This window comes from Callorhinchus milii, unplaced genomic scaffold, assembly GCF_018977255.1.
Source record: "Callorhinchus milii isolate IMCB2004 unplaced genomic scaffold, IMCB_Cmil_1.0 Scaffold1, whole genome shotgun sequence".
Taxonomy (NCBI): Eukaryota; Metazoa; Chordata; class Chondrichthyes; order Chimaeriformes; family Callorhinchidae; genus Callorhinchus; species Callorhinchus milii.
The window spans coordinates 84,527,036-84,536,899 of record NW_024704742.1 but is presented as its reverse complement, the minus strand read 5'-3'; positions in this window follow the sequence as shown (position 1 = coordinate 84,536,899).

The window sequence follows — 9,864 nt, the reverse complement described above, 5'->3', positions numbered from 1 at the left end:
AGGGTGTTAACAATAAAGATGTGTTCTACTGTTGACGAGTTAGCTTTAAATTGTGAATTATGGCTATCCCTGGATGGTTTCTAATCATTAGGTTGAACTAGATTAAAGGGCAATTTTGTGAAATAGAGTATTATTATGTGTGTTCCTGGTGCCTTGATATGCTTTGGATTTCCTGTATAATGCTGGCACTTGTGTGTTTATTTTTAAATGATATTTGTGAGTTTTTTCAACAATATTTCAATCTCTTCCAGTATCTAAGCTGAAAATCCCCCAAATAAAATTGATTGCTTGCTCCACGACTGTTTGTGGGACACTGCTGTTTGTAACTGGCTGCTGGTTTCATCCACACAATACACAGTCAATCCAGTTAACAGTATCTCCTTTATGGCAAAAATGAAGAAATATTCAATCAAGAAAATGTATTTTGTTGATCTTCCATAAAAGTTGGCCACTACTGGGCTAAGAGAAGAAGTTTACTGTTTACTATGAATTAACAGGTTGTGTGTCAGCCTGGCTCAGTTACCTCTGAAGCAGAAGGCTGTAGGTACAAGCCCCAGGTTTTGAATGTAGTCTAGGCTGATACTCCAGTGAAGTGCTAGGACTGTAGTGCATCGTTGGAGGTGCCATCCTTTATATGAGACACAAAACCAAGGTCCTGTCGGCCTGTTCAGGTGAATGTTAAAGATCCCATGGCACTTTGCCAACAATCCCTCAGATAATATAGGTCATTCAACAACAACAACAAGTTGCATTTATATAGAGCCCATTACACGGGGTAGCATTCTGCAGCACTTGACAGTGGTGGAGTCTGACAACGAGCCAGTGGGAGAGAGATGGGGGAGATGAAGGGGCAAGGCCGGGGAATTGAGTACATGAGTTCCAGAGTTTCAGGGCATAGTGGCTGAAGGCACGGCCGCTGTTAGTCGAGCGGAGTGGATGAGGGACAATCAGGAGGCCGGAGACATCTGAGTGGAGGTACCGAGTGGTAGAGTGGGTGGTAAGCAGATCAGAAAGGTAGGGAGGTGTGAGGACATGCGAGGTAGGGAGGTCGGAAGTCATGTTATCTGAAAGGCATCCCGAGATTTATAATAAAAGATTCTCACAAGGTTGAGGGTCTCAGGAGGAAGACAACCTGACTTAAATTTTGATCATCACAAAATCACAGTTTGAAAATATTCTGTTTAAACTTGATTTAAAACTTTTCAGCCTTTTTTTAATTGAAAAGAATTAGCGTTCCTGCAAAGATTACATTTTATTTTTTGGGGGATCATCGATCCCACAGAACTTTCTACTTTCAATTAGATAAAACTCCAATGCAATGCTGGGATTGCTAAATTATCAGAGTTGACATTCTTCAGCTGAGAGGTTAAACCGAGACCCTGTTTGCCTATCCAGGTGGATGTTAAAGATCCCATGGCACTATTCAAACAGAGAAAGGAGTTTGCCTCCTGGTGTCCTGGCCAACAGTCTGATGAATTAGTCATTCAATTCATAGCTGCTTGTGGGATATTGCTTGTGCAAATGTCTCCTGCTCTTGGCTCCAAAAAGGTACGTATTTGTGAAGCTCTTTGACATGATAATGTGCTGTAAAAATGCAAGTTATTTCTTTCTGTTTCCTGTTTCCTGTGCCAGATTTTTTTTCTTCTCGGCAAGTTTTGTCTATGGAAAAACTGTGTGTTGTTTGTGAAGAGTATAGGAGGAGGTTACAGGCCTGGAAGAGAAAATGTTGTCTACATTCCTCTCGGTTTACTCCCATTTCCCCAGATCTCTGAGGCCTGACACCTGTTGAAAGCATTCATTTTCATATCAGATAGCCTGCTTCTACCGGAAGTCTGCATTCCTTCACTGAGCAAAGTTATAGTACAAACAAGACATTTGTTTCCAAGTGAATGGCGCAAACCCAGCAAAACGTCTAATTTGGCTAAGCATCTCACTGAAACATTTTCATCACAAGCCAGTGAAATTATTGGCCTCAGAGGAAATAATTATACAATTATTTCCTCAACTCCTGATGTCCTGTAACAGTCTCCAGATTGCGATGTGAATTCGAGCATCTCGTCCTTACGTCTCTTATGTGGGTTTTGTTACTCCCATACTCTTCATTCCCTTCAGCTGTAAACATGCCTAACAATCTGTCTCCATAGATAAAATTGGTCATTCACTTTATGGCTTTTGTGGGACATTGCTATTTGCAAATTGCTGCTGGATGGGTTCCAGAGAGCAAGGGGTGGACTGACTGAATGCTCGCCCACCAATGGTGGGGCGGAAGCGGCAGGCATGTTAAGCTAGCTGGTGTTTGCTGAGTGGAGGGAGTCGCAGAAGAAGTAGGATTGCTGGAGGTCACAGAGGGAGGATGGGGTGAGTGCAGGGGAGGCATTTGAAGCTGAGGACAAGAATCGTGTATTTGATTCCCTGGAAGATGAGGAACCAGTGGTACTGATATGCCTTCATTGAGCAGAATGAAGGAATGCAACTTGATGCTTGGTAACTCTGATAAGTTAGCACTCCCAGGATTGCTTTTGAGTTTTATCTCAAGAATACTCAAGCCCATAGGAATGGAGGCAGGGATGTGTGCTTGACATAAAAGGGTCAGATGATGGGGTGATAGATTTGCAGAGCCTGCAGGAGAGGATGTGGCCTACAGAGTTGTGGATGGTATGCAGGTAGTATAGGGAGGATTTATGGAGTCTAGAAATCAGGGTTTGAAGCATTCAATTCTGGAGTAGATTAAGGCATAGATGAGGGTCTCAGTAGAGGTGAAGGTGGGCGATGTTGCAGAGGTGAGGGAAAGCAGAACGAATGAGAACTCTCATGTAAGGTTTGATGTCTAGTCAGGATTAGCTGTTCTGCACCAGCTCTGCGAGATGAATGGAATAAGGAATGGAATGTAGATAATTGTAAAGCATTAGACCTTGATAGAGGACACATGTCCACATGAGAGATGTATGTCCACCTTCTTGTTCCTTCCTTCCTTCCTTCCTTCCTTCCTTCCTTTAAAAACCTATATAAAAGCTAGAAAAGAAAAAACTAGAAATGTTCTGATTGAATAGCCTTTGACTGCAGCATTTTGAAAAATAATTTGGGTTCCTATCAGGGTGAAACCCATTGAATATCAAGGTTTGTCTCCTGCCTGGTGAAGAAGTGGGGGTTGAATTCCTGGTCAAATGCAGGGATCACCGCCGACATGAGGAATGAATGCAATAGGACGTAGGATGAACATTCAAGCTGATTTGTATGTTTGATTCAGTTCATTTCAATTCATAATGGTCTAAATCTAAAGTGCTAAACATCAAATGGTCAGTAGGATAAACCGTAGGATAGGATAATCTCTTCCCTGCCAGACTCCTTAGATTTCTCCCTCCAGGCTGACACAATGGATGTTCACAGTACCACTGTGGATCACCTTTCTACCAATAATCCATATTCTGTACTGAATCTCTGCTGTCATTTTGGGCATTCTCAAGGTTATAATAATAATAATAATAATCCTTGCATTTGATACAATGCCTTATCAGGTTATTGAGACCATAGAACCATAGAAACCATAGAATTATACAGCACAGAAGGAGGCCATTCAGCCCATCGTGTCTGTGCCGGCTCTTTGTAAAGAGCTATCCAAATCAATCCCACTTCCCCTGCGCTCTCCCCATAGCCCTGCAAACTTGTCCTCCCCAAATAATTATCACTTTTCTCTTAAAAGTTGTTATCGAATCAGCTTCCACCACCCTTTCAGGCAATGCATTCCAGATCTGAACAACTCGCTCCTCATCTCAATTTCTCCTCACCTCCCCTCTGTTTATTTTAACAACTATTTAAAATCGGTGCCCTTGGATTACCGACCCACCCGCCAGTGGAAATAGTTTCTCCTATCGAAGCCCCTCATAATTTTGAAAACTTCTATTAACTTCCTCTTAACCTTCTCTATTCCAAGGAGAATAATCTTAGCTTCTCGAGCCTCTCCTGATAACTGAAGTCCCTCATTCCTGGTACCATCCTGGCAAATCTCTTTTGCACCCTTTCCAATACCTTGACATCCTTCCTAAAGTGTAGTGCCCCAGAACTGAACACAGTCTCTCGCTGAGGTCTAACCAGTGCTTTATAAAGGCTCATCATAACTTCCTGACTTTTGTATTCTATGCCTCTATTTATAAAGCCTAGTATCCGATGTGCTTCTTTAACAGTTTTACCTGTCCCGCACCTTCAAAGATTTACTTATATGACCCCCAGGTCTCTCTGTTCCTTCACCCCTTTAAAGATTGTACCATCGGCGTATATTGCCTCTCCTCATTCTTCCTCCCAAAATGCATCACTTCACATTTCTCCACATTAAACTTCATCTCCACGTGTCGGCCCATTTCCCAGTCTGTCTGTGTCCTCGTGCAGTCTGTGACTATACTCCTCACTGTTTACTACTTTTCCTCGCTTGGCGTCACCTGCAAACTTGGAAATTGTACTCCCTATACTCAAGTTATATAGATCAAAAACAGCAGTGGCCCCAATCCCGACCCCTGGGCGACACCACTGCACACTGCCCTCCAGATAGAAAACAATAGTTCACCACCACTCTCTGCTTTAATCTTGTTGTTGTTGTTGTTTCTGTCTCCCAGCCAGTTCTGTATCCTAGCTGCCGCTGTCCCTTTGATACCGTGGGCTTCTATTTTGCTCAAAGCACTTCACAGAATATACTGTAAAGAGGATTGACCTCGAGTTGATTCCTTGGTGGAAGCTCAGCACTACCAATAGCCAGGAATGGGGAAAGGACCCTGATTTTTTTTTTACAGTGAATTAGCCTATTCTGTGCTAAAAAAAATCTTTTCAACATTTTCTAGATTCAGGAGCTGAGAGAAAACCCCTCTTTGTCTTTGGCGAAGTCAAACATCTGCATTTCATCCCTGCAGCTCTGAGGGCCGTAAGTCCACTCTGCTGCTGTTGTGGCCTCACTACTCCGCAAGGATGAAACAACTCCTTCCATCTCAGTGATGTGTGTATTCACTGAGCAGATGTGCCTTTTTTTAAACTGAAATCTTTCTTTCAATTCTTTCACTTTGGCACTGAAGCTATTAATATTTTCATAACTTCAGCTCTGACGTTCCCATCATTCTCAGATTGTTTGTCCAGTCCGTATCCCCTGCTCATGCAACAAAAGAGGAATTTGTGCTGTTAGAAATGAGCCATGTGGGAGTCTTAGTTAAAATCCTGGCAGCCTCCTCTTCTTTTCTTCACCCCTTCCTCCATAAATGTTATTCTCCCCCCATTTCACTCTTGTTGTTGATTTCTGACAACTGGCAACTTGTTTGTTTCCTCCAGTCGATAGAATGTGTAGAGTTCTGGGTGCAAGACCTTTCTTTGCATTTAAAATTCTAAATACCAGGCTGCGCTTAAACCATACAATGTACAAGAAAAGGCTTGTGAATCCCCGAGGAGCTCAGTCAAAAATTCTATCTCAAAACTGGTGGAACCTGTTTTTCCATATTTACTATTATATGTATGTTTTAGTGATTGAATCAGATGTGCTGACAATAGCTCGGTTATTATATTTTTTATATAAATAGACAGTCAGCAAATTCTTTAGCAGTAGCTGACGCTAACTCTGAATTTATGAGTGAGATAATTTGATAAGAAAGGCAATTTCATAAGTGCTGTCGCTTTAGCTGGTGTCGACAAATGATTGCCCATAGCAACTCTTTTGGGAAATATGATTTAATCCATGTCCCTACATTTACAGCTATGGTCCACTGCCTTCAGCATTTATTCTAAGAGGCCGTGACTGATATGTATCAAGAGGATTTCAGGTTTCACTAGGGATGAAATGGTGGCAGAAATAAGACTTTCAGAGTAGGGATCTATGGATGAGTAGAGCAAAGGCTCATTTTACAGCGAGAGAATGTCATTTTGACATGATAGAGAAAAGGTATTGGAGACAGAAACAGCAACAACAAAATTACATTTGAATAGCGCCTTTCATGTCGGGAGGAGGTCCTAAGGCGCTGGACAGTCAGTGTTTTGGACCCAAGTTGGGGGTTGGGATCGGGGAGGGTTGAGGACACGGGGAGAAGGAGGGTGATCAAAGTCACGGTCGAAGAGGAGGGTCTTGAAGGAGGCAAAAGAGTGGGCGTGGCTGAGGGATTGCGGGACTGCAGCAAAGTATTCCAGAGGGTGGAGGCAGAGTAGCTAAAAGCTCGTCCGCCAATGGTGGGGCGGGTGAGCTGGGGCACGTGTAGTAGGCCGGAACCCGCTGAGCAGAGAAACAGTGGAAAAAAACACAAAGAAACTACAGTTTCTGGAGCAGTGGAGCTGACAGTAGGCCAGCTAGTTTGCAAATGTTTTGCACTTTGAGTGGATATGTCAAAAATAAAGCAAAAAATGAAAATAGCATTGTAATGAGTGATTGATGTGTAATCTGGGATAGGATAACTACACCTTCTTCTCTGGTCCACATCCCGACGTGATTTGGTCAACACACAAAAGTGAGTGAATTCTAGCTTCTGCTCCATAGAAACATAGGAATTAGGAGCAGGAGTAGGCCATTTGGCCCATCGAGTCTGCCCCACCATTCAATAACCTAACTCCATCTGCCCGCCTTATCCCCATATCCCTTAATCCCTCTATCCTTTAGAAATCTATCAATCTCAATCTTGAATATGTTCAAGGACTGAGCATCTACAGCCTTCTGGGGTAGAGAATTCTATTAGCTTTCCTAGTTGCTTGCTCTACCTGCATACTAACTTTTTGTGACTGGTGTACAAGGACACCCAAATCCCTCTGAACACTAACACTATCTGGTCTGTCCCCCTCTAGAAAATAATCTGCTTTTCTGTTTTTACTACCTAGGTGAATAACTTCACACTTCCCCACATTATATTCCATCTGCCACCTTCTTGGCCACTCACTTAGCCTATCTATATACCTTTGCAATCTTTTTGTATCATCCTCAGAGCTTATTCTCCCACCTAGCTTAGTATCATCCGCGAATTTAGATATTTTATGTTCTATGTCCTCGTCTAGATCATTGATATAGACTGTAAATAGTTGAGGCCCGAGCACTGATCCTTGTGGCACTCCACTAGTCACATCCACCAATCTGAGAAGGACCCATTTATCCCTACTCTCTGTTTTCTTCCCATTAGCCACTCTTCGATCCATGCTAATATATTGCCTTTAATTCCATGGGCCCTAATCTTGTGTAGCAGCCTTTTATGTGACACCTTGTCGAATGCCTTCTGAAAATCTAAATACACTACATCTACTGGTTCCCCTCTATCTAACTACTAGTTATATTCTCAAAAAACTGTAAAAGGTTTGTTAAGCATGACTTCCCTTTTGTAAAGCCATGTTGACTCGGCCTAATCATGTTATGGTCTTCTAAGTACCCCACTACGACGTCCCTAATTAAGGATCCCTGGAATTTTCCCTATCACCGATGTCAGACTGACTGGTCTATAGTTCCCCATCTTCTCTCTCTCACCCTTCTTAAATAGTGGTGTTACGTTTGTGATCTTCCAATCAATGGGAACCGTTCCAGAATCCAGAAAATTTTGGAAGATCAAAAACTCCACTTTTGTTCAATGTTATGTAGGTTTAACTCTTGAGGGAGGAGGCTAACTTCATGGATCAGTTGATGGTTTTGGTGAAATATTTTAGTTCCCACGTCACAATCTATGCAGATTCTAGAAGGGGGCTGAAACGCCCAGAAAGCACTGAACTGGAGGTTTCTATAAATATAAAAGAGGCACAGAATTGCATAGGTATACAACTTACCTTAATGATAACATTAAGTTTTGGGGGGAGAGTAAATCCATCTAATTTTTCCAAAGGAACTGAGGAGAAGATATCAGTCAACTTCAGAGATGTACCTACTCAGAGAACATCCAGAATGTGATCATGATCGAGTGAGCCCAGTTGTGCTGATCTCTTCTTCTACTCACAATGTATGCACTGTTAATTTCAACATGTAGACTAGCTCCCTTATCAATTAGAGATGAAGTGTGAAATTTGAATATTAGATACAGTATGTGTATAGGCATATCAGTGGCCTAACCATTCAATTATGATCACAGTGATGATATTCTCTATTTCCCAGATGTTCCATATAAGTCTTTCATTTTAGAAGAAATTTTTAAAAATTATATTCTTAATCCAGACAGAATCGATGAGGAATCACCATTACTGGGCCAGATGTATGTACAAATTAAAATTTGTATATACATGCATCTGACACCAGGAAAACAATTTCTTCATCAAGTACATTGGATTCCAGTGGGAATAGAAATGCTCTTTAATGCCTCTTTATTAAGAGTTGTCCTAAAATTCATGTTGGCAGATGCATGGTGAGGATACGATAGGTAACATTTATACAAGTGGATGAGGCCACATTGGTGGAAGGTGACAGTATGGAGCAATGTTTTAAGGCATCCTTTCAAAGGCTATAAATCAAATGGTCAATCCTCAGGGGGTGTTATAGAAAACAAGGAATCTCTGAATGAGATCACTGAATCTTTGGTTGCTTAATATATGTTCAATTTATTTTGCTGAGAACAGAAAGAGATAAGAAATAGATGAGGAATAATAATTAAAAGTCATTTTTGGACGTCCCAGGGGCACTGCACTTCTTATCAGAATTAAGTATTCTCCGTTAACTAATCTCTGTTCCCAGGATAAGAGAGTAATAATTCAGGCATGATTTTCATCAGTGATCCCTAACCAGTGACCCTCACCTCCTGTAGCTCTGACTGTGAGGAGATGCTGGAGATCTTCGAGTCCAAAATCTCTGCTGCCTTCAACACCATGGATCACTCCATCCTCCTCCACTACCTCCTCCTCTCACCTCAACCTTCAAGGTTCTACCCTGATAGACTCGCCCAGCGCCTCCGGACCTCAGGCACTGGCAGCATCAGCAACCACGGATGAACACTCCACCTCACCAAGCCAGTCAGGAACCTGGGGAACTTGTTCAACCTTCAATTGTCCTTTCTTCCCCATACCATGCCATGACCCGCTCTGCTTTCCTCCACCTCTGCAACTTTGCACGACTCCCCCACTGCCTCACCCCTCAGGCCGCCAAACCCCTCATACATGCATTCGTCACCTCAAGGCTCGACTACGGAATCTCCCTCCTTGTCGGCCTCCCCAACTCTTCCCTCCAGAAGCTGCAGGTCATCCAGAACTCTGCAACTCGTGTCATCTCCCTCACCAGGCTCCGTGACTCCATCACCCCCACCCTCACCCGGCTCCACTGGCTCCCCATCCCTCAGAGGATAGAATTCAAAATCCGCATCCTCAGTTTCAAAGCCTTCCATGGCCTTGCCCCGTCCTACATCTCTGACCTGCTGACCCTCTGTCAGCCTGTCCGCTCCCTCTGCTCAGCAGGCTCCATATATTAAATGCAAGGGTTATTATTATTATTAATATTATAGTCAGGACAAAACCACGTAAGGAGAAATTTCACTTCAGGCTGGTGGTGGTCTGCAAGTTTGAATTGATCTCAATACGAAAATTGCCATGCAAAACCTGTCTTGTTACCTGCCTGTAAGAAGTAATGAAACGCATGTATCTAAATAGACACTTCTCAGCTTTTAGGATTCGATGTAGTTAGCCACTGGGTATGAATTGATTGCAATGTCACTTCCCAAGACAAATTAGTTTCATGTCGATTTTAAGAAGCAGATACAATGTGGTGCATATTATACGTTAGTAACTGAATTCACTGCCAGCCTAGGCCAACCCTCAGAAAGGCAGTTGAAATATTCAAAGTATTTGCATGTGAAATACAGTCCATTGTAACTAGGGATTTCCTTTTATTCATAGTGTTTTTTTCCTGGGTTAATCGAAGATCACAATGCGGGCGTTCTAAACAACTGCAAAGAA